Genomic DNA, 27,460 nt, shown 5'->3' on the forward strand with positions numbered 1-27,460 from the left:
TGATGTATGACAAATCGAGAACTTGGGATCTTAATCCTAATAATTCAGCCTCACTAGATATGTACTGTAATCGGAAAACTTATTAGGTATGTGATCAAACTAGGATATTGCATATGCTAAGCACATACTCTTCCACTGAGCTACATCTATCCTGTTACTAGGCAGTTCTTGGTGTAAGAACTAATGGTTTCGCTGGGCATGGTGGCACATACCTGTAATCCCAGTGGTCAGGAGGCTGAGGCAGAACGATCGCCACGATTTCCAGGCCAGCCTGAAGTACATAGCAAGACCCTGTCTCAAAAAAACAACTAGTATGGTTTTCCTTAAAACTGCCAAGGTTGGTGGCTCACACTTATAATCCCACTTGTAATCAGCTTGGGTGACTCAAAAACCCTGTCAAAAAAATAAAGGACTGGGGATGTGTGTGAAGCAGTGTGAAGGCCCTGGGTTCAATCCCCAGTACCACCAAAAAATAAAAGGAACAGTTGATTGTGGTGCTTTATCTTAAAAAGGATTCACAGTAGTGGTCTGAAGTAAGATAAAAACCTAAAACATACCCTTGGGAATACAGAAAGGGAGGAAAACTTGGCTTCTCATTACCAGGCATTTGAAGTCACAGATAAGCATATGATTGTTCGGTTTCTCTTTCTGAGATGGGAGCTCTCACTGTGTTCCTCAGCCTGGCCTCAAATTCCTGGATTCAAATAATCCTCCTGCCCCAGTCTCCTGAGTGGTGGGGTCGACCAGGCCTGGCCCCTGGGTTTTGTCCTGAGTCCCACTTCACAATAAGACTCTCAAGTCAGGTGCATGGTCTTGGCCTGGACTGCTGGATCCCTCACGTCTCTGCGCTGTCCTGAGTTGCAGTTTGGACAAGTGGGTGTGAAAAGCAGTTACACTGGGTGTGGTGGTGCATGCCTGTGATCCCAGCACTCAGAAGGCTGAGGCGGGAGGATTGCTGTAAGTTCATGGCCAGTCTACAGCACAACAGTGAGTTCAAGGTCAGCCTGAACATAAACCAGAAAAGAAAAAGTGGTATACCTTGCTCGGTGCCCCACATCCTCTTCTGTTCTGGTCCTGAGGTTGGGCGGTAGCTTCCCTTCCACCCACAATGACTGACAGCCCAGATGAGGTATTCGCAGTGAGGGGCAAGGACAGCGGCCAGCGGGGCTGTTGGCGGGAGGCATTATTTTAATTTGCCTTTAGAAGACAGGGGCAGGGTATGCCTGACGGATGAAGGTGGGGAAAATCAGGTCATTTGCACACTGGGAGAATGGAATCAAAGCTCAGTGCTTTGGGAGAAGGAGGAGGACAGCACAGCATTAGGTGCGCAGAGGAAAGAAAAGAGCAAGTGAGCACGGGCTGTTTTGTGTTAAAGTCAGCCACACACCAGCTTCCTCGAGGGGGTGGAAGCAGATCCAAAAACGTTGAGGAAAACGCCCATCAGCACACAACTGGCACGACAGCCACACTGGGCACGAAGGAGGGGATGAGCAAGCAGGGGGTTGAGCCCCGCTGTGTGCCCGAGACAGGTCTTTCAGGTAGGCTGGGAGGGCTGTGCCTCCCGAAGGTCCAGGGTAAAATGGAGGCTTTAACTGCAGGCTCAAAAAATCCTGTGAGCAGGGGAGGACTACTTAGAGATGTACAAGATTGGGGAAGGAGGAGGAAAATCAGAGCCCAGACTCCTAGGAGCTTGGTGTGGGGCAGAAGGTGGGGACCCGTGGGAGTGTGTAAGGAGAGTCCCCTTGCACGCAGGCAGTATGGCCTGTTCCAGGGAGAGGCTTTATTGAGTGACAAATCCAGGTGATGATGTTCCTGGAGAGAAAGAGCAAGGAACAAAGGATATGCCACTCAAAGGAGAAAGCCCCTGATGCATAGATGTGTGTCTGTAATCGCAGCTGCTCCGGAGGCCGAGGCAGGAGGATCACAAGTTCAAGGCCAACCTGGGCAATTTAGCAGGACCTTGTGTCTAAATAAAAATAAAATGGGTTGACGTTGTAGCTCAGTGGCAGAGCTCTTCTGGGTTCAATCCTAATACTGGGGAGGAAAAACCACTAATATGTTAAAGTTTTCCAATACCATTGCCTTTTTTTTTTTTTCATATTGGGACTTGAATTCAGGGCCTTGCTACTGAGCTACATCTGCAGCCCCTTTTTTTTTTTTGGTAAACCTTGAAATTTTTATTTAACATAATGAGAGATATAATAACATATTAAAGACAATGTAGTGCTCTTCTATTGTTCACCAACTGTTTTTATGATGATAACTCCGAGATCTGGAATGTGACCAAAAATGAGAATATTTTGCTGTTTGTGCTTTAGTCTCAGAATTGGTATACCCTTGGGAGATTTACAGGGGGATCTTGCTATGGAGTCAGAATGTCTTCCATGTGATCTTGATTTTGTTCCTGAGCTAGTCTGCTTTTGAGGTGAACTTGACTGTGATTTTCCTATTGACTTGGACCTTCTTTGTAAGGATTTGGACCTTGACCGTCCTCTAGAACCAGAATTCCTTCTTGGAGTTCTTGACTGCTGTGCTGAGGTAGACCGCCTTGGTAGTGATTTGGAATGAGATTTAGACTGGCTATAAGAGAATCGCCAGTGTTGAGACTCTTTAAGGCTATGTGAGCACCTCCTGTTTCTTCCCCATGAAGAACTTCTACTTTGAGTTCTCCTTTGACTGGGGGGGCTGCTTGATCTTGATCTCCTGTGATCAGCTAGAGAACAAGGATGCCGTTCTTTTTTTTTTTTTTTTTTTTTTTTGTACCGGGGATCGAACTCAGGACTTTCTGCTTGTGAGGCAGGCAGGCGGTGGAACCACTGAACTAAATGCCCGGCCCAGATGCTGTTCTTTTGATTTCATTTGGCCTGGTGCTCAATGTCACTTGATCTTGAACCTTGACCTTTACTCTTTAGGACTTGCAAGATGGACTTTATAAGAGACGCAGAACCAACAAAATCAGACTTGGCTTTGACTCTGGAACTCTGAGTAAATGTAGGAAAGCCGAAGTCTCAAAGTTGGCTTTGTCTTTTGCTTGATAAAGACTTCCCCTCTTCCAGGTCTTTATATCTGTGTCCACCCTCCCTCTTTACTCCTTGATGCTTGAACTTTTGGTGCCTTTTGTCTCGCCTGCTTGATTTATGCTTGGATTCTAGCTGACAGGTTGGTTCAAACTGGGGGGTGCTTGCCAGCTACTGTGGACTGCTTTAGATTTTCTGGTGGCATCCGCGATGTTCCTGACGAACAGGGAGGTGTTGGGGGGCCTCATGTAGCGACACATGGCCGCTCCCTACCTGGCCTCGGGTCCCGCTCAGTCTCGGAAGGCCCCCCTGCGCGACCCCTGCCCCTCGGCTCGGCCGCCAGCGCGCAGCTGCAGAGGCGGGCGCCTGCAGCCCTTTTTTTTAAAAAAATAAAAGTATTTAAAAATAGAATCAAATTAAGTTGCCCAGGCTGGGCTAGAACTTGTGATCCTCCTGCCTCAGGCTCCCAGGCCTGAAGGACAGATGGGGTTGAGAGTGTCCAAAATAGCATGCACTGCAGCTCAGTAGAGAAGCAGACTTCTGTGTATGATGCACTGAGAAGCATTTGTTGGGTCTCAGAGCTAAGGCGGCCCCACTGAGCACAGCGACTCTATGTACGTCCTTCGGACACCTGGCAGGCTCGTTCCAAAACAAGGTGCACAGCATTCCTGGCTACGGCCCCATGATATCAGGAAAGGAAAAGTTCTTTAAAGGGCCTTTTGCTTTGGACTGGGCTTGGTTTAAATTAGGAACTTATCTTTTGTTAAGTTTCTTACGTGATTAAAGGCCCAGAAGACATACTGACCAGCTAAAAGGACAGGAAGATATTTTGCACTTCCAAAGTAACTTCTAAGTGAAATGTTGCTAAGCACTGGAATTACCCTTTCCCTCTTGGGTGCATAAAAATGTATCCAAACTCCAATTATGGATAATGCCTTCAAGGCACCGCCTGCCTTCTCACTTGATTCCCTCTACATCCACTTTACAGTAAATTCTGCCTATTCTTCTGAGCGGCCCATGTCTTGGATGACTTCTTTCATGAAGGGCCCAAAGAACCCAGGACCAAGGAAGAGAGGGGCCTGTTCCTCAGTGTGTCGGGACCTGTGCCACCAAGCCCAGCTTTTTTTTTTCTTCCCTCGGTGATGGGATCAAACCCAGGGCCTCGCAAATATGTGTTAGGTGTGTACTCTACCGCTGAGGTATATTCCCAGCCTCCTTGTGCTTTTCTTTCTTTCTTTGTTTCTTGGCTTTGAGACAGGGTCTCACTATGTAATTCAGGCTCACTTTGAACTCACTGTGTAGCCCAGGCTGGCCTTGCATTTGCAGTGATCCTCTTGCCTCAGCCTCCTGAGTGCTGGGATGACAGACATGTGCCACCACGCCCAGTGCATTTTGTTTCATGTACTAATATGTACAACTTCGTCAGGTCCCCATTGGCAGTTGATAGCATCTTTTGTTTTTTCGCCACATAAGATATGCAGGGTCATGCTATGTCCTTTTGGTTCCAAACCTGGAATCAGCTATCTATCTAAAGTGCTTCATTTTCAAAACCTATTCCTTTCTACTTATCTATAATTTAACTGTGTATTTGTGAATATACCTATACACACATCCATATATCTGCTTATATACTAGTATTTATACAGAGTCAGCCAAAAAAATGTATACACACTTCAGCAGTTCATTGCACTAATAAATGTCCAGAAGCTAATGTCTACCACTGTGAGCTCCTCTGGTAACTGTAGAGGCCAAAGGTAACTTGTATGAATCTCATGATGTTTCAATAAATTTAGTATTAAAATATTTATACAAGTTTTCCTTTTCCTAATGTATACATATTTTAGCCGACTATGTATATTAATAACAGTAATATTGTTACATATACATGTATGGTTTCAGATTTATAATTACAATATTACTGAAAACAGTTTAAGGTTTTTTTCCCCCCTAGGTCCTTAGTATAAACTCTAGATACAGTTAACTTACTGTGTTTCAAAACCATCTTAAACAGTTTCTTTTTTTTTTTTTTTTCGGTATCGGGGATCGAATTTAGGACCTTCCGCTTGCCAGGCAGGCAGCAGAACCACTGAGCTAAATCCCCGGGCTTAAAACAGTTTCTTTTTATGTGGTGAAACCAAGTTGACACATGATTAGATTCATTTGTTCAGTCTTGCTTTTGATTTTTCTTTTCAGTACTGAGGATTGAACTCCAAGCCTTCGAGCTTTCTCCCTGAGCTATGTCGCCAAGCCCTTTTTATTGTTTTATTTTGAGGCAGGATTTCACTAGGTTGCTAAATTGCCTAGGCTGGATTTGAATTTTTTATCTTCTTGCCTCAGCCTCCCCAAGTGCTGGGACTCTAGGTGTGTGGCACCGTGTTACTGGGGGTTTGGAGAGTACTTGAGGTTCTTCTAGAGATTCTTTCCAGGTTCTTGTTGTCCTGAGCAAAGAACTGGTGAAGACACATGCAAAAGATAATGTGGTTTTACATTTATTAGAGGTAGGGCAGGAAATATTCTCTGCAGAGCAAGTGTGGGCCAATTAAAGTAGGAAAAGAAGTGCGCACTGCAGGGTGAAAATGGGCCACTGAGCAAGGGAGAGCACAGTCGTGAAGGTTAATGCAGGCCATCTTTTATATCCCCCATCCCCATGTCAGGTCTGGGCTGTCCTATCAAAAACCTGCTTGGGCAGGGATTCAGCTCAGAGGTTCTGCCGCCTGCCTCGAAAGCTCAAGGACCTGAGTTCGATCCTCGGTACCAAAAAAACCCCCCAAAACCTGCTTGATTTCTCCCAAGAAGAATTGAAGATAGCATTCTCTGATTGGTCCTAGGTGCAGGGTTTGGGTTCCTGTGCCTTGGATCTCTGTGCTTGACAAGTCACACCCACTGGTTTAGTCACTTTGCCACACCCTAGTCTCCTGCCTCAACTGTGCCCAGCTGCTTTTGATTTTAAAGATTTAATTTTCTTAAAATTAGGATTTAATTCACACATAATGATATAAAACATTTTAAACAACATATTTCTAAGTCAAGTGTTTTTATTTTTTAAAATTTTTGTTAATACGTGTTTGCAGTACATAAGTAAATGATTGCATTCATCATGGGAAGTTGGTACCTGTACAAAATTGTTTTCAGAGAGGTCTAGATCACATTTCTGACTGTTCTATACCCCGAGCATTATCTTGCTTTATAGGTAACCATTTATAAAACTATGATTTGTGCTCTGATTTCCGCTCCCCCCGTCCCCCCAGGACTGGAGATAGAGTTCAGAGATGCTCTGGGGCTATTGAGCTATATACACTGAACCACATCCCCAACTTATTATTTGTTTGTTTATTGTCTTGCTACGTAGTCCAGGTTGCCCTTAAACTCACTGTGTATCCCAGACCAGCCACAAATTTACAATTCTCCTGCCTTAGCCTCTGGAGTACTGGGATTTTAGGTGTGTGCTACCATACCCAGCTCCCATTTTATTCTTTATTTTGAGACTGGATCTCACCAAGTTGCCTAGGCTGACTTTGAATTTATGATCTTCCTGCCTCAGCATCCTGAGTAGCTGGAATTACAGAATGTACCAGTGTGCCTGGTTTATATACATTAGCTTTTAAAAATCTAAGCAAATATGTCTATACTTTTGTACCCTCCTCTTGCCTTTCAGATAAAAGACGGTCATTCACTACATACTTCTGTCACTGACTCTTTCACTTAACATATATGGGAGAGATAAGCATACTAAATTTTATTATACAAAGGATATTGTATAGAGAACTCTGAAGTATAATTTTTATGTGTGAACATGGAAGTAAGCATTAAAATTCCAGAGAAACAAATATTTGGAAGGTGCTTTTCTCTCTGTGAGCTCATGCTGAGGAAGCCAAGTTCTCATTTCTCCCAGACTTAGCAGCAAGTTGCAGCAACACGAATCCCAGCTTCAGCTTTCTCTTAGTTTTATTAGCTTACCTTTACTTTAATAGAGCCTCAAGTTTGTCTTCTAAATTGAATAGCTGTGAATGTTTCTCACTTCTTAAGGGCCATCCAACATGGCTTTTAGAAAAGTAATAATTGCCACTGTGGCTCGCCTGAATTTCCACAACTTGACCATGGTAAGGATCCTAGCCCTTAAGAAGGAGAAATATGTAAATAAAATTCCTTTATGCAAATGCTTTCTTCAACTCTTGTTGCCAGCCAAATTCTTGTAAATCATGATGAACAGATTCTACTGACCTAAACGACTAAGTAAAATTGTGGAGATAGATTCTATTTATTTTGTTTTTCAGTGTTAGGGAAGGAGAAAGGATATTAACAAAGTTGTATCTGTCTGCATGAACAATTAGGGTAGATACTAAGAATTCTGTTAATTGATTTTCACAGGCAGGATGTGGGACTCTTACACATGGGAGAAGGATCGGGTGGGCAGAGGTTTTATCGCAACTTAGTCATTTTTACCAAACAACTGGACTTGGGAAGCAGGCCTGTAACAAGCTTGCTATGTCTCTGGCTTCTAGTACATTTACAAAAGCTGTGCAGCCATCATTACTAAAGAGCTGCAGAACACCTTTATTTTTCTCCCCCAAAGCCTAGCCCCTTCTCTCTCCCCAGCCTGTGACAACCCATCTGCTTCCTGTCCGCATCTGCCTGTTTTGGACATTTGGAAACACACAACATGTGGCATTTTGTGTCTGGTTTCCTTCACTTAGTGTAATGTTTTCAAGGCTTACTTGCAATGTAACATGTATCAGTATTTCATTCTCTATTTATGGCTAAATACTATCCCATTGTATGAATATAGTGCTGTTTATCCATACATTAGTCAATGGATATTTTGGTGGTTTTTGCCTTTTGACTAGTGTGGATAATTTTTGCCCCAGCACCATATGTTGAAAAGGCTAATTCTTTCCCCCATGGGCACTCTGGTTGAAAATTAATTGAACATTGATACATGAATGTATGACTAGACTCCCAATTCTATCTCATCAATCTTTATGTCTATCCTCATGCCACTACTACACTGTTTTGATTATTGTGGTTTCATAGTAAGTTGTAAAATTGCAGAGTGTGATCCTTCTGACTTCTTTTTCGAGACTATTGGCTACTGGGGGCCTTGGCAACCCCATGTGAATTTTTTTTAAAGACAATTATTTAAGACCTTTATTAACAGAGGCTTGCAGTTTGTTGATTTTGAAAAAATCAAGTTGTACTTTTATTACAAATTAAAAATGAAGTTCTTAAAAATCTCAACTTAACTAGATATGAAACAATTTAAAAACCTTTAAAGGTGTATTGAGAAAAACCAGGCTTTTTAAAAAAAACACGTTTGTCATTACCAAAAAGAGACATCTTTAGGTAAAAATAATAAAAACCCCATGCTGCATAGATAACACAGATAGTTCTAGTTATCTGGTCAATGGGCAAAAAGCAAGCACTTAAGGTCTTCAGTTCCCAATCTTTTGTTCATTTCTTATTGCTGGAATTTCATATTCGTTTCTTCTTGCTGGGTGACTAAACCCGATGATGGTAGAGATGTTAAGCCAGCCGGCATTTACTCAGCCCCAGCCTGCTCAGCCTCCGGAGCCGAGGAATTCTCAGCTGGTGAATCGGCTGCTTTCCTCTCTTTGCCATCTTGTGGTTTAGGGTTCTCTGGGCGTCTGCGTCGGTAATGGAAGTTGCGGCGGTACCGACGTTGAGGTGGCCGCTGGGTCTCATCTCCTTGATTTTCCTTATCCTCTTCCTTGCCATCCTCTCTAGGCCGTCTTTGGCGAGGAGGGCCCCTGAGAAATCGCGGTCTACAACCTCGATACATACTGTCTCACTTGTCTACCTTGTTCTCCTGCACCCTGGTTGTCAGCACCCCCATCACTTCTCCCTGCACGAGAGGGTTGGAATACTGTGGTCGACGCCTGTAAGGTCTCCGCGTGTAGTAAGGTGGGAACCTTCGCCTGCGGTGCGGTAGGCCCGGCGTTGTTGGGCCTGGCCTCCGGAGCCCTCTCCGATCCCTCCTTCTTTTCCCCACTCTCACTGTTCTGGTAATTCTGCTGGTAATTCCGTGGAGGACCCCTCCGACGTGGATAGCGTCTATAATGGTTACGGTCTGCTGCGTATTTCCTGTCTTGAACTGGAACTGGACCAGGGCCTGTACCATTTGCTGCCTGCGCACCCTTTTCTCCTTCAACAACATCAGACTCCACAGTTCCTCCATCTCCTGCTCCGCGAAGGTGCTTCCTGGGGTTATTCTTCTTCATGGCAGTCTGATGTACAAATACATCTTCCTTGGTGTCATTCCTGTTGATGAAACCATATCCGTTTCTTACATTGAACCATTTTGCTGTTCCCAAAACCTTCCTTGCGATGACCTTGTTCCCGGCGCCGAGGTGAGCCCGCTCTGGCCGCCGCTGCCCGTGGTGCCGGGCTTGGTGTCGGCAGCGCTGAGGGCGGGGCGGGGGGCGGCTGCTGGGTCTCGGCCTCACTGCTCGGTTGCCATGATGGCGACCGGGGCCGGCGGCGGCCGCTGCGGCCCCTACCGGGGTGAGAGAGGAACTAGGCCGGCGGCGGGGTCTCTCAGGGCTGCTCAGGGCTCTCTGGGGTCCGCTCTCCGCTCCCGCTCCCGATCGAACTCCCCTGTGTGAATTTTAAGAACAGTTTGTTCATTTCTACAGAAATGGTAATTGGAGTTTTGATAGAGACTGCATTGACTCTGAAGTTCCACTTGGGGGAATATTGCAATCTTAGCAACATTAAGTTTTTCAATCCATGAATAATAATGTCTTTTAATTTCTTTACTTAAATTCTTTCAACAATGCTTTATAATTTCCACTGTGCAAGTTTTGAATTCCTCTGGTTAATTTATTCCGAACAAATTTATTCTTTTTGATATTATTTTATCTGGACTTGTTTTCTTAATTTCACCTTCACAATGTTCATTACCGGTGTAGAGATACACAACTCGTGGTGGTTAACAGATTGTGTCGACTTGAGTAACAAACGCCCAGCTAAATTGGATCAGCGTAGTTCTGGGTGTGGCTCTAGGAATTTACTGAAGACAGAAGACCCTGGGTGTGAGTGACAGCAACCAATAGGCTGGAGCCTGAATGGAATAAAAGGGAAAGGAAGAAGGAAGTCTGCTTCCTTTTCTTTGCAGGAGCTCCAGTCTTCACCTCACCTTGCATGTCCTCTCCTGGCTTCCAATACAGACCCTTCAGCCTCCAGCACAGACCCTTTGGCTTCCTGACTCACCTGGGCCACTACAGTGAGCTCCAGGATTTTAATTGGATCCTTCTCATCTCCAGCACACAGAGAGACCTTCTGTACCTTTCCACACCTGATTCTATGGGCGGTCATTGTAAACCAATCTTGTAGATTCTTATGTATTTGCATATCTTGCCTTGACTGTTTCTTTAGGAAGCACTGATGATACACAGCTTATTTTGATGTTATATTTGATGTTAATATTATTTACTCATTTTTGTGGTACTAGGGATTGAACCCAGAAAGCACTGACCTACACCCTCCACCCTTTTTGGTTTTTTATTTTGAGACAGGATCTTACCACATTACCCAGACTCACCATGAACTTATCATCTTCCTGCCTCAGCCTCCTGAGTTATTGTGACTACAGGCATGAGATACTACACCCAACATAATGTTTTCTACCCAACATATTATTTTAAAGGAAACTGTTTTCTCCCTAGTGCATCCTTGAGAGCTTTTATTCATTCTTTGTGTTTATCAGACACTTTGTGACCTTAAGTCTTTCTAAATGCTGAAAATATTACTGCCCAAACTACTACCCTATTTAGGTTTAGGCTGCCTTCTTTTCCTTCTTCTCCTCCCCCTTCTTCCTCCTCTTCCTCCTCCTCTTCTTTCTCTTCCTCTTCTTCTTTTGCTTCTTCCTTCTCCCTCTTTCTCTCCCACTCCCTCTCCCATCCCCTCTCATCCTCCTTCTCCTTCTTTTTCCATTATTGGGGATTGAACCCAGAGCCTTCACACTTATCTGCATTCCCATCCCCTTTTTATTTTTTATTTCAAAATAGGGTCCTGCTAAATCACTGAGTTGCCCAGCCAGGGCTTAAATTTGTGATTCTCCTGCCTCAGTCTTCGAGAGTGCTGGGATTACAGGTGTGTGTCATCACACCTGGCTAGTGTTACCCATTTTGATATGAGCATCCCAATACTGCCTTATTAACAAGAAATACCCAGTCTTGGGCAAACTATAGCCAACACTTCATTTGATCATGCTACCTTCAACAATGGGGAAGAGAAAAAAGAAATATGAGAAATAAACTTATGTTCATATTTTAAATGTATTATTTATCTTTGGTCCAATGTATTTTGACGATTATAAAATGTCTTCTAACCCGAGTTCGATCCCCGGTACAAAAAAAAAAGTCTTCTAATTATTTATTATAGAAAATGGGAATTTCATAATTAAAATCATCCATAATCCTTCTGGTCATAAACATCACAGTTAAGAATTAGCCCATTTATAGGTACCGAACATGAGTGTTGTTACTATTTTGAGATTTTACTATCATCTTTAACATCTAAATTATGTAAATTGACTCATTGTTAAGAAACATCAATTAACTACACTCTAAAATAGAATAAGAGGTGACAGCAATTTATTTACTTTTATTTGGACAGCCACTTTTAGCATGTCTTTTTCATGGATCTTTTTTTGTAATTAAAAAACCACATGCATTTAGTTAAAACAATCAAATAGATCTGAAGGATTTCTCTTGAGAAGCAACAGCTCCTTTCCCCATCTCTCCAGAACTCCAACCCTACTCTTCAGGGGTGATCTTTTTTTTTAAGTTTTAAAAATTTTGAAATTTTTAAAAGTGGGATTGGACCTCAGGACTTGGGAATGCTAGGCATGTGCTCTATCACTGAGTAATATGCCAGCCCCTGGTACCACTCTTAAGTTCAATTTTTGTAACTGTCAAGAAATAACCTCCATATCTCCAATGATACCTCTTTCTCAATACGTCTTGATTTCTCAACTTGAGGAATTATCTACTCACATTCCAATTTCTCTTCCCCACATTTACGACCAGCACCTGGCAACTCTTTTATTTTTCCACGATTAAGGGTGATAGTATTTAAAGATGATGGTATTTTGTTCTGTAAATGTAGTCTTTAGAGCCTGTCTAGGGTGGGCCTAGAGATGGAGAGCAAGTAAAGAGCATTGACATAAATAAGATAATGGTGCATCTCAGAGTGACTTGCTATGATTACATTTCCTTCCCTTTTCTTCCTGATCACAACCTTTGGGTTCTCAAGGAGAGTGATCCCAGTATTGTTATCAATTGAAATTTTTACTTTTATACTCCAGTGATTGATCAGAATTATACCACGTGTGTGTGTGTGTGTGTGTGTGTGTGTGTGCTGGGATTGAACCCAGGTCTCTGCATGCTAGGTGTTACTCTCCCATTGAGCTCCACCACCAGCTGCCCACATTTTACTTTTCTTTTCCTAACTTTCTTATAGAAATGTCAGCTTTTCTCCCAGATTTTTATATTACCACTTTTCTGGAAAGGAACATGAAATGTACACTTTATCACACATTTAATTTATGTTATCTTCTTATTCTGCTTATTACTTGGAATGTTCCTCATTCTCCTTTTGAAGCCACTAAACCGCTCCTCTATTTTGCTACTCAGCTATCTTCCTAGGATGGGTAAGACCCATCATTTCTGTGAGCCACATTTTCCACTCCCTTAGTTTCTGCTCTAATTTTGTGGGGTGTGTTCTCAGGCTGTTTTCTCAGAAAGGCTAAGAAGTAACTCCTGGCACATGTTGAAAATTATTTTGACCGTAAACTTGATTAGTGGTTTGGTGGGAAAGAAAATTTGAAGTCAAATGAGACTTCTTTCAGGATTTTTATACTTTTGTTCCTTTGCTTGCCAGCATCTATTGTACCAATGAGAAGTTATTGCTAGTGGGAACATATATTTTTCTTCCGGGAGGCTTTTGGGATCCCTTTATTTTCATGTGCTGAAATTTCACAATGATATACATTGATGTCTTTTGTTTTGTTGTTGTTTTTCATTTGTTCTGATTGGCACTTTTCAATTAAAGTTATTGGGTAGTTCTTTTGTTATTTAAAAAAATGCACTCTCTTTAATTTTGCTCTTTTTGTTCATTTATTTGTGAATGTGCTCTTTTAATGCTCTTTTCTTATTTGTTGGATACTAGGTTTTCTGATTCTATGTGTTTTTTCTTTTTCTCTCACAGAATCTGTTTTTTTTACAACCCATGAGGATTCCTTCACTTTATCATCGGATACTTAAAATAGGCAAATCACACACAGTTGTAATTTATGTAGGACAAAAAAGGTCAAATAAAATCTTTGCCTACATCTGTGTCTTCAAGAGTTCTACCTATTCTCTTTCAGCAAATTTAGTATTTCTGTTTTAATATTTAGGACTTAATGTTTGCTGTAGCAGTTTCCATCTTACTTTGGTCTGATTCCTTTCCATCCCTCTATTTCTCCTTTTTGGAATGGGAATGTTTAGCCTGTGCTACTGTATGTCTGAAGGGTTTTTTTTTTTTTTTTTAAACAGGGGCTCACAACTAAGAGTTTGCCTTGAGTCTCAAAGGAGACTTTAGACTTGAACTTTTCAGCAATGGTAAAGCTTAAAACTTTGGTGACTCTTAGAGATGGACTAAGTGCATTTGTTTTTTTGAGACAGGGTCTAACTGTGTAGTTCAGGCTGGCCATGAACTCATTATGTAGCCCAGCTGGCCTTGAACTGGCAGCAGTTTTCCTGGCTCAGCCTCCCAAGTGCTGGGATTTGCTTCGTAGTGCTTAGCCAATTGTGTGTGCCATCACGCCGAAACTAAATGGATTTTGCATAGAGATGCCTATTCGTCTTTTGGGATGCTATGGTTTAGATTGGGAATGTCTCCATGCATTCATAGGCAGGGCTTTTGGAAGGTGATTGAATCCTGGGATTGATATCACTGACTTAGAAGGTGAAGCCTGTTTGGAAAAGGTGGGTCACTGGGGGTGTGACCTGGAAGAGTCTATCTCTCTCTGTGGCTCCTCCCTTTGCTCTCTGCTTTCTGGCCACCATAATGTGAGCAGCTTTTTTCTGCCTAGGCCCTTCCACCATGTCCTTCCTTTCTTGGAGCCTGACAACCACCAACTAAAAACATAAGCCAAATAAACCTTCCCTCTATTAGGTTGTGGGTGTTAGGTATTTTGTCCTGGCAATGAGAAAGTAACTAAGCCAAGGAGGAATGTCATGATTCTGGGCAAGTGAGAGCAGCCTCTGAGCCTTGTGATCAACCCTCAAGGTCAGGCTAGAGTAAACACATTGGTCCTAGAGATAATAAGAGCAAGTAGAATTTCCTAAGCCCTTGCTAGGTGCCAGGCACTGTGTACTAGAGCCGCCATTTTAATCTTTTGACAACCAAATGAGTGAATCTGCATTACTCCACTTTTAAGGATGAAGAAAAAGAGGCTCAGAAAGGTTAAAAATATATCTAGGTATGGCAGATTGCATTTTCCCCAAAATGGCCACAACAGTATTCCTGGCCCTTTTGGTTTTCCAAACACTGTATTCATTCTCCTTTGCCATAGGGTCGGTGTCTTTCCCCTGGAAGGTGGACAGGCCTTTGTGACTGTCTTGATGAGTAGAACACTGTGAAGATCTCACTGCATGAACCTGCAAGTCTTGGCTTAAAAAGGCAGAACAGAATCTTATTATCTCTTTGCTGTGGGTTCCAGCCCATCTAACCCAATCCCATGTTTTGAGGAAGCTCACATTTGATGAAGTGGCTGCATATCAGTATTCTGCTTAATAGTGTCAACTTAGGTCCCAGGAATGGCTGATCAATCACCAGACACAGGAGAAGAGAAACCTTTAGAGGATCCTGGACCACAGCTCTTGGCTTACCTCATCCTTCCAGTCTTCCCCCTGAGGCCTCAGACCAGGTTGAACAGAGAGAAATTGGCCCATTACACCCCGTCTAAATTCCTAACTATGGAATTCATTAGTGCGAAAAAGAATTATCGTATATCTCTTCCAGTTGCCCAAGATGCTGAAAAAAAGAAAACAAAGTCAAAGATGGTGGCCTGACTCCTGCAGTTATGAAGAAGCAGGAGGCCAAGAAGGCGGAAACTCCCTTGTTTGAGAAAATGCCTTAAGAATTTTGGCATTGAACAGGACATCCAAGCAGAAGGGATCTAACTGGCTTTTACACCTGGCTGCAGTGACAAAGGGCTATCCCCTAAAGGGGCTGAAAGAGCCTCCTGCAATTAACTAGTCCACCAGTCCCTGAACAGCCAAATAGCTACTCAACTACATAGGCTGGCCCACAAGTACAAACCAGGAAAAAATAAGAACAGAAGTAGAGACTGTAGGCTTGGGCTAGGGAGAAAGCTGCCAAAGGGGATTTCACCACTAAGAGAAAACCTGTCCTTAATGCAGGGTGTAATATTGTTACTACCTTGCTGGAGAGCAGGAAGGCTCAGCTGGTGGTGACTACATGGCATAGAAACCACTGGACTGGGTTGTCTTCCTGCCTGCCCTGGGGGATCCCTACTGCATTATCAAGGGGAAGCCAGGCTGAGACATCTAGTCCATAGGAAGACATGCCCACCACTGCTTTTACACGTCAACTCAGAAGACAAAGGGATCTGGCTCAATTGGTGGAAGCTCTTAAAACCAGTCACAATGTGACAGCTGTGATGAGATCTACTTCCATGGGAGAGGTAAGATCCTGGGTCCAAAGTTTGTGGCTTGCTTTACCAAGGTGGAAAAGGCAAAGCTAAAGAACCCATCACTGCTGAGTTAAATGTATAGTGCTGAGTTTTCTGTACATAAAAATGATAAAAATTGTCCTTCAACAATGTTTTTTGATGAGGCCCATCCAGACCCCATGTTTGAGTCTACCTCCAAAGTCTACCTTTCTGTCTACCTCCAGAGTCTCTGCTGTTTGTCACTGGGCTCCACCACCCACAGTCTGTGAAGCCTGCTATGCTGGTTTCCTGGGGTTGCTGTGACAAAGCACTACATTATGGCTATGCTAATTAGCCCAGTTCGATTATAGTTTAACAAATACATGTATTGAGGTAGCATCTTCTACCCTATAAACATGTAGAATTATGTGTCAATTAAAAATAAAAGTTAAAAAAATCAAAGCACCTCAGACCATGTGGGTTAAACAAAAGAAATTTATTTTCTTACAATTCTGGAGGCTGAAGTTCGAGAACAAGATGTCAGCAGGGTTGGTTTCTTCAGAGGTCTCTCTCCTTGGCTTGTATGGCTGTCTTCTCCTCCCTGTGTCTTCCCTTCATGTTTGTCTGTGACCTATTCTCCTTGTCTCATAGGGATAGCAGTCATATTGGATTAGAGCCCATCCACATGACTTCATTTTACCTCAGCACCTCTTTAGAGGCCCTGTTTCCCAATTCAGTCACATTCTGAAGTAGCAGGGGTTCAACATATGAGCTTTGTGGGGGAACAGCTAAGCCAGGAGGACCACCAGCAGCCATTCTGGAGGTCTGTACGGATGGATCCTGGCTCCTATCCCACTTCTCTAGCCTTAAGCCTTCACCCTTCCCCTTCTAGGGCAGTGGTTTTAGGCTCTGGCCGCAGATTAGGGTGACCTGGTGAGTCAAAAAAAAATAGTTATAGCGTGACCCTACCCCAGACCAATTAAACCAGGATCTCTGGGGAAGGCCCTGGGTATTAGCATGTTTGAAAAGTTCCTTGATTCTAATATGGAGCCAAGGTTGAGGCCAGCTGCTCTAGGCAGTGGTCTAAGCAATGAGCCAGAGAAGTGATGGAAGTGACGGACACCTGTGGGGGCAAATTGCTCCTTTGGTGAGGAAAATAAATCAAACTTGGGAGACTCTCAATACAGTTCACAGTGGCTTAGGATACAAACAGATGGAGTGTTAAGTGCAACAAACACTGAAAGAGGCAGGGAGACGTCCATCCCATTAGTTACAATGCGAAAGTCCATTACCTGAAATCAGAAAAGAAAAAAAAGGAGAAGCAGAAGAACACAAGTTATTCACTGGAAGTGAAGAAACAGAGGAATAATTAATTAGGATTTGATGCAAACCTAGTAAGCCTAGTTTTTATGTTTTAGTTTGGAAAATTTCAACTGAGCAGAGTTTATTGACTTGATTTTATAAAATGCAAAAGGCAACCCCCAGCCTTCCAGTTTGGCCGGGAGCTGCTCCATCTCCAGCATGTCAGGAACCTGGGGCTCATGATTCCAAGTGGGCAGCAGCGCTGTCCTTAGGGACCCCCGTCGCTGGCCACAGACACTCGGCACACCTCTCTCGGTCCGCCTCCCTAGCCTGCCCTCCGGCTGTTTCTGGGGCTTACTGTTCCTTTCGAATTGACATGGTGGATGCTGCTATTCCTGAATTCATTTATATTGGTATTACTACAGTAAATTCTTTATGAAATAAAAATCAATAGTCACCGACATCCTGAGTAGTGAGGAAAATAATTGTTTATGGCACTCAGCTTAAGCTGTTCTGGTAATCACGTTGAAAAATACAATATTTATTCATTAGATCAAATTTAATGAGGCCTCCTGGCAGTAATTATAAAAATTACTGTAGCAGTAAATTACTAATGAGTTGTGATGTGCTTCCTACCTGTGAAGAAGGACCGGGGGTTGAAAAAGCCTGCTACCCAGATGAGGAGGTGAGGGAGGGAGCCCGGGGCCCACACAGCTCTCTAGCCCAGGGAGAGAGGATCAGTGTACCCAGACCACAAAAGCAAACAAGAAAAAAGGCCGAGGATACACAACCAGGGTGCATTCTTGCAGCCGTGGGAACAGGATCAAGATTAGAGCATTCTTTTCCCCAAAGGTGAGCGTCCTCTCAGCGACTCGGTGTTGTCGCGTGCTGGGGTCACGAAGGGGCACTCCTCTGCTGCCTGGGAGGACAGAGCTTCTTATTAAGGCCGGGAAATGATCCCAGACACAGCCCACCCTGCAAGCGTGAGGCCTTGACTCTGCCTGAGGTGCAGGTTGCGCTTGGCTCTTTCAAAGCCAGCTCCCAGGTGAGCATGGTGGATGGTTTTTACAAGCTTCTGGGTGTCCTTCCTCTTCTGAAGGATCAGAATTGGCTAGAAATTTTGCTCTTCTATTTATAGCACAAGTCTAAGGGTTTTTTTCTTTAAAAAGAATGCAAGCAATTAATTTTGATTGAGACCCTAGGTGTGAAAATGCCAGAAAATATGCTGATTGGAGGCAAGCATGGTTAAAAAAATTTTTATTAACAGAGTTGAATGAAAATGTTAAGTCTTGGGGAGGCATGGCTGGACACAGCTCTGTTGTGTAGTTTTCTCGGTTAGTACAGCCTTACCACATAACTGGGCCACATTGTTTCACCCCTACCTGCAGGATCTGTTCACTAGACACAGAGCCCTGGCCCGAGATGAGGGACTAGCCAGGCCAGGTGAGGGCCTGCACCCCATCTGCAGCTGGAATCTGGTACCCAGCAGAAGCACCCTCTGTGGCCCAGCCTAGCTCCCCTCAAAAGCATCGTCTCTGAATAGCCCGTAGGCTGTCATCTGGAGTGACAGCTATCTATTGAGGTAGTGGCTGCTATTGTCTTCTCACTTGTAACACCAAGAGGGTTTTTGTTTAACTTTAAGAATTCTGACAGCGTCTCAGAATGTCGAACTCCAAGTGGGTCCAACCCCTCCTCGAGTGGGGAGGGCACGATGACATTAGAGTGTACATTTTTTTCCCCTTTAAATTGCAGATGCCTTAAAATGAGATTGTCAGGTTTGTTGGCTTGTCAGACGAAAGTATCAAGATTGTCACAGTGTATTATATCACTATAATATGATCACTGCACATAAAACTAATGAGTAATATTGTACTTAGTGGTGGGACCGAGTCACAGTAACATTAAAGTGGTGAACAGCCTTGTGTTTTACCCAGGAGAATCTGGGGAAGACAGCTGCCCTGTGGGACAGAAGACTGGAATTTGTCAAGCAGGGAAGGTGGAGAAGCACTTTTTGGGGAAGGAGGTCAGGAGGCAGCCAGCTGAGTGCAGAAGGGAGGCTGGAAGCTTCTCAGGGAGCCTGATTGAAGGGTTTGCACCCTGGTAGGCCCCCGAAAAATGATTTTTGAAGGAAAGAATAAATGTGAGCTTTCTTTACAATTAGAATCCCAGGCCGCTAGACTACAAGTGATTTATGTGAAGAGGACTCAGATGAAGCTCCGCATTACTTGTGTCTGCCTTGCTTGAGTCCTCCTTGGCTGTCCACTCATTCAGTCCTCAGATGTCCGAGGAGCCCAGTGGTTTGTGTGATGGGCACAGCCCCACCTTTGTAAAGCTCACGGGGTGGCAGTGCAGACATGGAACAAAGACGCCTACAGAACAACACACCATGTCCGTGGGGGAGAAAGGGGACAGAGGCCTTGCCTATTTTGGAGGAGAGATGCTGAAGCTGAGAGTGCCACGGCTGAGGGGGAATGAGAAGGGGAAAGCACATTCGAGGAGCAGAGCCGCTGGGAACGAAGGGAGGTCAGAGGGACTGGAGCAGTGGCCCACAGTCATGGGAAGAGGAATGTGGCCTCCAGGCTCAGGGAGCTCTGAGTTTGTATTTGGACAAATTTCTCGGCAAGTGCTAAGGGACTAAATAATAGCGTCAGTCTGGCTCTCAGCACAGGGCCCAGCTCATGGTAGAAATTCCATACATGGGAACCATCTCGATCATCACGGAGGGGCAGGCTGGTGAATTTAAGCACTTAGAACTTAGTGCTTAGTGTGGCAGTGCAGAACACCCATATCCTGGTTCTGTGGTAGACGGGTTTTGGGGGTACAGGACAGACAGAGAAACAGGCATGTGCAGGTGGGCACTGATGTTTTATCTGAGTCGCCACACAGCAGGGGACAGAGAGCAAGTCCTGACGTGGATTCAGGGTAACAACATCCGCAGCATGCTTTCACTTACTTTGGTAGCATGGAGCGATAGGGCCTCATACTGTCGATTAGATTGCATAGGCAGTCCACTTGAGAACTGTCCCCTGGCTTTGCTCAGAACACAGACTGTACAGCCATATGAGGGGGCCCCAAATCCAGTACACCATGCATTTTTCCATGAGAGGCAAAAGAAAAAAAAAAAAAGAAGTGGTCAATTTGAAGTCCGTATTTTTGCCAACGCAGATTGCTCTTATGCCTTCTATTCCAAAAAATGGGCAGGATTTACAGCATTTATCTTTCTAAAAGATGCACGTACATTCCTCTCATAATATTGCAAACTGCACTCATATTTAAAGAAGGAAAATGTGTCCCATGAACTGTAAGAGAAGTTAAACTCAATGTTTAGCGTCTGTAGAGTTGGCTCTCCACACCCATGGCTCTTTTTCTCTAAACTCAAGAGCAGCATGATAAGATAGAGTGCGTGAGAGCTCTCTCCTGTCCCCAACCTCAGCAGCGCGTTCAAGGATGCTCTACACTCATTTGGGAGGTGAGTTGTGAACATCTTGATTAAAATTAACCTGGGAAGGCTGGTGGTGTGGTTCAGGGGTAGAAGACTTGGCTACCATGTGGCAGGCGCGCGCACACACACACACACACACACACTCTATAAAAGGAAAGAAGGAAAAAAGGATTACTTTTTTGAGTCTGGGATTCCAGGAGAACGATTTGGTTAAAACAAACATTTTATTCCACTTGTCTTCTTCATCTATGCCTTCCCTAGTTATGCCTGATAGGAGTCATTGTCACTGGGGATACAATGAACATCATTAGCATTCCTAGGAGGAAAGGTGCAGGTTTTCCAACCTGTATTTCCAGAAGATCACAAGCCCTTATTTTCTAAGAATGGTTGTCCAGATGAAAAGCGTTCACCGACAGTTGAGTGAGCTCTGTGACCAAAATGGTTGAACAAATGGAAGTGGGGCATCTAAACTGGCTTATCACTTCAAAATGCATAAACCGGGGAGTGCTGGGGAGGCTAGAACATGGAAGAAGAGGAAGAGGGCAGACGTAGGCTGGAGACTCACCAGTCCTGCCAGGCGGGGCTTTGTCTGGCCTGCACTGCCTCTGGGACAGAGAGGGCACACGCGCGTTCTCACGCAGCTGCGCTCTCCCTTGCCTGCAAGCCTGCTGCCCCCAAACTCTTTTGAGAGTGCCAGCTCAGAGTGGGCCTTAAAGAGCCATCTGCAGAGGCTGCTCCATGCACATGGTCAGCGCTTTGTGGAAGCTGCTTACTGGGGGTGCTTTAGAACTCGGCCTCTTTGTCTGGCAGACCACATACTTCTGTTGGTTTTTTCCCCCTAAATTGAACCACTCCTGTCCCTAATTGTGTCACTCCTGCTGTCCCCTCTAGCCATCAGAGCCTGTGGCATGGTTCTGATTGTGTTACAGTGCGTCCTTGAAGCATTCTTTTTGTTTGTGTTCAATGGCTCTCCTTCAGCTCACAACACAGTGGTGGCACTGGTTTCCTAGGGTCACCCATTCTCCTCTGAGGACCAGCCCAGAAAAGCTCTGTCGTAATGAACAGGGCTTCAGACGGATGGACACACACACCGGCTTGAGAGCCCTCCTGGCTTCGGCCACTCTAACAAGATTTTGTCATTTGTGGCTTTTGCACGTCGGGAAAACTTTCATCTCCGACTTTCTATGGGCTATAAATACTTGGTAGGTTAAAAAGGAATCATTCAGAACATGAAATAAACAGAGCCTGGCACGCACACAGCAACATACCTCAACGGAGACCTTCAACTTCTAGGCCAGAGCGGCAGGAATCTGAGACAAGGCTCCCTTCATCCCTGCTCCCATTCACTTCCCTCCCGGGCTGGACACTGCTCTGGCTGATGACCTCTTTGGGCCGGATATTTTCCTAATGAGGCAGGAGGATTAGTTCTCCATGTTACTTACACCTTTTAACCACCGAAGGAGGACTGTTGATTTCATTGGGGTCGGGGAACACTTTCAGAATGCATGGAAAACATGGTATGGATGTTATATATCTACCGCAAATTAAGAGTCCAACAGAGGGAGATTATATCTTGTTTCTGAAAATTTGTTGTGATTGGGCTATTTTTAAAACTTTTTTATTAGTATACAGTTGTGATATGTAATGAAAATATGAACTGTGGGGAACAGGTACACATACATATTGCATCTTGACCCTTTTTATTTCTCTCTTCCCTTCCATCTCCCCTTAGCCCAAGGGCTCCTTCCCATCTCCACAACATCTGTCTTCATCTTAATCTTCATGGCTTGATTTTTTTTCTGAATAATTACTTCATTATATTTTCAGGTTATAAGAGAAACACATGTGTGACTGTTGTAAAACATTTAAGTAAGAGGGAAAGACCAAGGAGAATAAAAAGCAACCATGTCTTCCAAAGATAGCATTCTAATAATTTTGGTCCTGTATGTTTTTTTTTAAAGTTCAGGTGTAATGCACATACAGAAAGGAGCACAAATCACAAATGGATATCTCAACATTTAAAAAAGCTTTAGAGATCATGCAGACTCATATCAGCACCTAGGCCAAGATGTCTCTTGTACCTAGAAGGTGGGTCAAGTCTCTTGCTAGCAACTCTCTCTCAGAAGACCTTTCACAAGAGGTGACCGAGTTCTGATCTCTTGCTTATCATTTTATACTTTGTAATACATATATTTATATAACATATAATGCCTCACATATGACATACATCATGTCATGTGTTCAGTTCCCTCCATAGCTCTAAACTTTGTTACATGTATATCACATGTATTCACAAAACTAGACAGATTCTTCATGCAGTATTAAAATCTGATTTTCTCACTTTGTATAATATTTTACTGGACACATACATTTTATTAAACAATATTTATGTAACTTGCTCTATAGTGTCAATAAAAGTTCATTTATGTTAAGTATAAATTTAATATAATACTTTTCTGCCAATAAGTATAGAACTAAACTCACTGTTTTTGGATGGTGCTGGGGATCAAACCCATGATCTTGTAAATGCTAGGCAAGTATTTGTCCACTGAGCCACACCCCCAGATCTCAAACTATCACTTTCAATGGCTGCATCTCTTGTTTGGTATAGCGTAACTTGTAAACTATATTACTGATAAGCATTTATCTTTCCCTTATGATTATATTTAAAAAGTGCCTTTAGGGTAACATCCACGAACAAACTTATTCCAAAAGGTTTTGTAATCTTATTTTAGTGTTATAAATTAATTATGAGTATTCTTGTTTTTTAAATTTTTTGAAATGGGGGTCTGGCTATGTTGCCCAGGGTGGCTTTGAACTCCTGGGCTCTAGGGACCCTCCTGCCTCCACCTCCTAAGTAGCTAGGCCTAAAGGCACACACCACTGTGTCTGAAAATTATGAGTAATATATATGTGATTTTTTCTTGGTTTCCAAGTTTTATTCAAGAACTCATAAAAAATATTCCAGACAAAGGAGTTTTCGCCTTCATCTTCCTCCTCTTCTTCCTCCTGGTCAATCTGGAAGTAACTTAACTGGTAACTCTCTTTGCTCTTAGCGATTATGCGCAACAAATCACGTAGATTATTCTTCTTCAAATATTTTTTGATGAGATATTTCACGTAACTTTCAGAAAGAGGCACCCTGGAAGTTACGGTGATCTTGCAATTGCTCCTTTTGCTGGTGGCTATCTCCACTGAGATTCCCAGCTTTGCCATTCACTTAGATTCTTTCCTGGAGAAACTGCTCAGAATTGGCAGCTTCCACGATTCCATCTTCTATAGGATGTATGCAGCCAGGGGTGAACTTCAGGACCTGCTTTTTTTTCCAACACCCCCTGGCCTGCAGGTTTTTTCATGGGGCGCCGTGGTAGAATCAGAAAAGGAGGTGGATGCACTATGAAGATGAAAAGAGCTGTAGCGCACAGGGTCTTAATATATTATATTGTCCATTTCTTTTGTCCTGTGTTCTTTGTGTAGCATCCACTCATGTGATAGAATGTGCTAGAGAATTGTGTGTGTGTGTGTGTGTGTGTGTGTGTGTGTTTGTAGGTGACTGTACCTTCTAGGCTGCTGTTAGTCTAGTGGTCCCAATACAGCCCAGCCTTGGAGCAAGAACATAAGCTACGTTTTGGTTCACACACAGGTGTCATTTAATTTTAAAGTCATTTAAAAATTCTCACGATTTCATTTCTAGTTGGAAAATTTCTTCACAGATTGCTCAATGTCTTCAGTTCACAGGGCTGAAAACCAAAATACGAAACCCAAAAAATCTAAACAAACAAACAAACAAACAAACAAGAGTGCCAGGCTCCAGTGCTCTGGTTGAGCGAAGTGGTAACGCCCCTCTTCCATCGGACTGGAACCCACCCTGTGAAGACACAGTGTATTTCTTTCCACTCTAATCCATAGATATCACTGCCCTTGTTGCTCAGCCCAACCCCAGGCTTTTTGTGTGATGCTCCATGCTTTTCATTAGGAATGGGATTCTCTTACAAAACTCCAATGCTGTGGGTTGGCAAGTTTGCTAAATTTTCATCCAGGGGTTCATTTTCCTGGTCAGTTATTTGATTTATGTTTTAAACACTGAAATTTTTTTCTTCAGTCAAAAAGACAAGTGAAGATAATTCTTAGAGATATATGTTTAAAGTAGAAGGGTTTTTTTTTTTCAGGATGTCTGTTTACATCAATGCTACAGAATTCTTTTTAGTCCAAAAGCTACAGGGATTATTATTTCTTTGTCATGGAGTCCCTAGATCTTTGTGGGAGACCTAGAAGCACCAGTTTCTCTTCCATTTAAACAAGTTCAATTCAATTCATTTATATTGGCAGAGAACACCAAAATCTTAATTTTTTCAGCTAAGTTGGCCTGGGAGCTTTTGAAACATGAATTTTTGTTTCCATTCTAACACATACCCAAGAAACAAAAACAAAAACACAACCACTCTATTCTCTAAAGCAATGAAAGCACATGCAGATTCTTTCCCTGAAATCCTTTCTGGCCAGAAGACTATGTGTGAGTGAAAGTGAGGAAATCTTTCTTACTGCCTTAAGATAAATAGCTAGGAAAAATAAATATATTTTTTTTTTTTTTGGTACTGGGGATTGAACTTGGGGCCTTGAGCTTGTGAGCCAGGCAGTGGAACCACTGAGCTAAATCTGTGGCCCTCTTATTTTTAAAAAGTGCAAAGAATGTGAAAAAAAAATGCTTTTTCATGGTCCCATCATCTCGGGGTTAATCATTAGCAATTGGCATTGGTATCATGATTTAGAAATAAAAGATAGGATGTGCTATCCGTGTCATCATGCAGACAGTGGTAATATATTGGACCTTCTCCACGCCAGAACATAAAGATCCATCTCAGTTTTGACTGGGAGCAGAGATTCCATAGCGAGAGTCCCAATAATTTATTAACGTTTTCCTATTAATGGACAACTACGTTTTCTACAGATTTTTCTATTTAAAAACCTATATATTAAATCTGAATGTATCACAGGTCCAGTTAAAATACTAGCCACAGATCTTAGCCAGGCTTGGGGACAGTCACAATTGGCAGCTTTTTTTTTTTTTTGCGGTACCAGGGATCAAACTCAGGATCTTGCCCTTTCGAGACAGGCACTATGCCGCTGAGCCAAATCCCCAGCCCACAATTGGCAGCTTTTATCCAATTTTTTTTCCCAAAAAACAAAATGGGGAAATTCACAGTCAGGGAGTGGCCTACCCACCCAGCACACAAATGTAAAGATAAAACCTCTTTTCTTTTTTCCATCCCTGTCTTCCCCAATCCTTCCTCCTAACTGACTCTTTCTTCCTCTCAGATGGAAAAAGAAAAGTTTTCAAGAAAAATTTAGAAATGAGGCCTGGAGCCCTGGCCAGGTTGAACTATACCGACTTGTTGGAGAAATGACTTCATTATATTTTTCTGGCTGTATAGTCTTAGTTTCCTTCTGCAAGTTCTGTGGATTGTTCTGCATCTGGGAAGTGCAGACTGTTATTGGTGGGAAGATTTCTGGTGGCCGGAAGGTGGCTGATGATGCAATTTAGTTGCAATTTCACACCAAATCCAACATTCCTAATTCCAATGAGGCACTCTTGATCCAAACTCCGGCATTTTGAGTTGAGTATTTGTGGTGGCCACACTTACGTCACCGAAAATAACAGAGTACATCGGAAAGCTGAGAGCCGAACAAAGAGGACAGCTTTCAGACTTGCTTTTTAAAAGGGCAGAGTTCTGCGTGTTGTGTTTGTACTGTCAGCCCACGAAAACCAGACAAGATTTAGGAAGAAAGGAAGGCTATTTACTAGAACAAAATACCTGATAGTTCACATTACACATTTTCTTGATGGACACAAAGTGACATCCACACTGATTGACTGTCTGCACGCACCTCTCCCCTGAGTGTGTTCTGTGTGATGGATAAGCCAGTCTCAGGCAAGTGTCAGAAGGATTATCAAAAGAAAGAGCTGTCTGTAGTTGTTCCCTCTCTGAGGAGATTGACAACTCACCCTAACAAAAGGAAACATTAGTGTGCTATTTGCGTCTCCCAAAGAGACTGTGATAAGATGACGTGATAAATGGTGGGGAGGGGGTGGGAGGGAGGTTGCCATAAAAACACATAAGGTAGCTGAATCGTGAAATGCAAAGAAAATCTCAACTGGCACAATTGATGAGGCTTGTTTATTTTAAAAAGGTGAGCTGGTCTGAACAATGAAAGTGTCTGCAGATATCTTAGATGACAGCATAAGTTCTGTAAGAGCGCTGCCAACAGCTCCAGGAGATGTCTGAAGTACTGTGTGCTTTCCCACTGCTCAGACCTTGTCCCTCTGTGCTGAAAGCTCTCACAGGAGGACAGTCCAACATGGGGCAGAAAAGGAGTAGGTCTTCCTCCTGCACACAGCCCAGACTGGGGTCTGAGTTTGCAGTGGTTCAAGAACAGGGGTTGTGTACTATGGTCATAGAGGGTGTCTATCGTGATTCAGAAGCAAGAAGAACTTGAGCATACCCAAATAGGGATTGTCCCCCAGAGAGGCTTTAACCATGATGCAGCCACTGCCACCCTCATTAATTGCAGACATGGCACCAATTTCAAGTGGTCTCAGGTCATTTTGGCAGGTTTGCTCCCCAAGCCAAGTGCTGTGAGCAGGTTGCACGTGGAGATGGAAAGTGTTTGGGAGAGGCTGAAATCCATGCGCATCTTCAGGAAGCACCCTCTTTCTCCTTTGGGACCATCCATTTTCACAGCATTTCCTGTTCTCATGGCGCTACTGGGGTGGGGAGTCTCTCTAACCCATGGCAGACCAGACTGTGGCTAACAGGTTGGTGGGGCTTCTTTGGCCTGAGCTGAGGTGGTTGTGCATCTTAAAGTTCTCTGTAGAATTCGGTCTTGGGTCTAGCAGTCTCTCTTGTGAATCCTTAGGATCTGACCTAGAGTAGGTTCTTCACAAATTCTGGCAGATTTTGGATGGCCAAGAGGTGTAGAAGGCTCTGGAGGGAGCCCTTGTTCAGCTATGGATATCTAGAA

The 27,460-nt window shown here is 43.4% G+C and overlaps 4 pseudogenes; 1 reads left to right on the forward strand and 3 right to left on the reverse strand.

Moving 5' to 3' along the window:
• Window positions 1–2,238: 2,238 nt before the first annotated feature.
• Window positions 2,239–3,277, reverse strand: LOC101711353 (uncharacterized; annotated as a pseudogene).
• Window positions 3,278–8,277: 5,000 nt separating this feature from the next.
• Window positions 8,278–9,492, reverse strand: LOC101711724 (Y-box-binding protein 1 pseudogene; annotated as a pseudogene).
• A 1-nt stretch (window position 9,493) lies between these two features.
• Window positions 9,494–16,048, forward strand: LOC101712094 (large ribosomal subunit protein eL8-like; annotated as a pseudogene).
• A 5,661-nt stretch (window positions 16,049–21,709) lies between these two features.
• LOC101712433 (large ribosomal subunit protein eL22 pseudogene) lies at window positions 21,710–23,795 on the reverse strand (annotated as a pseudogene).
• Between the last annotated feature and the right edge of the window lie 3,665 nt (window positions 23,796–27,460).

This window comes from Heterocephalus glaber, unplaced genomic scaffold (genome assembly GCF_053883595.1).
Source record: "Heterocephalus glaber isolate CG9 unplaced genomic scaffold, H.glaber_assembly_v1.0 deba00000347, whole genome shotgun sequence".
Taxonomy (NCBI): domain Eukaryota; kingdom Metazoa; phylum Chordata; class Mammalia; order Rodentia; family Bathyergidae; genus Heterocephalus; species Heterocephalus glaber.